Raw genomic sequence first — 851 nt, 5'->3', positions numbered from 1 at the left:
AAGCGCTAGGAAAATGGGATCTTTGAATATTGAGAAAGCTTCCGCAGCCGAACGTAATAGTTTGAAAGGAAAGAAACAAAGAAAAGATTTGCCGTTTTACTACATTCCGAAGGGGAAAACGCCGATGGAAAAAAATACATACAGGTACAGTTTCCAGTCAGTACCCATCCTTGGTTTTTGTGCAGACATACCCACACTTCATACATTTTTGCCTTCACTCCTTGTCTTTGACTTGGCAGGACCTAAGGTTTAAAATAATCCATCTTTAGTAAAAGTAAATGAAGTTTTCTTCCGTAAAAATAGTGCATACATAATATGGCAATCTAGAATTGTAAACTTAATCATAAAAATGAAAAATTACCTCGGATTTGATAAAACAGAACTCTGTCTCTTCAGATAGTCCATTATAAAAGCAGTCTTGTACATGGCACACGCAAAATAATCAAAAGGCTTCCAGTGATTTGTAGGCTTTCACTGATTCTTTGGTAAAAACACTTGGTGAATCTATAAGATATTCATTAACATCTCTCCAAGTAATATTTGGAAGATTTCTAATATCATCAGACCAGTCTGATAAAACCAAAGGATCGGGGAGTTTCTCCCCACTACTCAGCGTAAGTTTCGACAAATAATGCTGTTTATCTGTCATTTCAAGAGCAATACAATAATCTGAAAGTGATTCGTGAGCCATTTTTGATTCACGGAATGCTTTAATACCAAATATATGCAATTTCTTGAACATATTGGCTATGATCGCAACAGCAAACAGGTGTGCGACGACGGGGGTATAAAAGCTTTTGCCCATCGGCGCGCGCGCGCCATGTTGTTTTGAAATCATTCATACGTCACAC

This window comes from Penaeus monodon, chromosome 30, assembly GCF_015228065.2.
Source record: "Penaeus monodon isolate SGIC_2016 chromosome 30, NSTDA_Pmon_1, whole genome shotgun sequence".
NCBI classification, from domain to species: Eukaryota; Metazoa; Arthropoda; class Malacostraca; order Decapoda; family Penaeidae; genus Penaeus; species Penaeus monodon.
Note: the sequence above shows the minus strand (reverse complement) of the source record.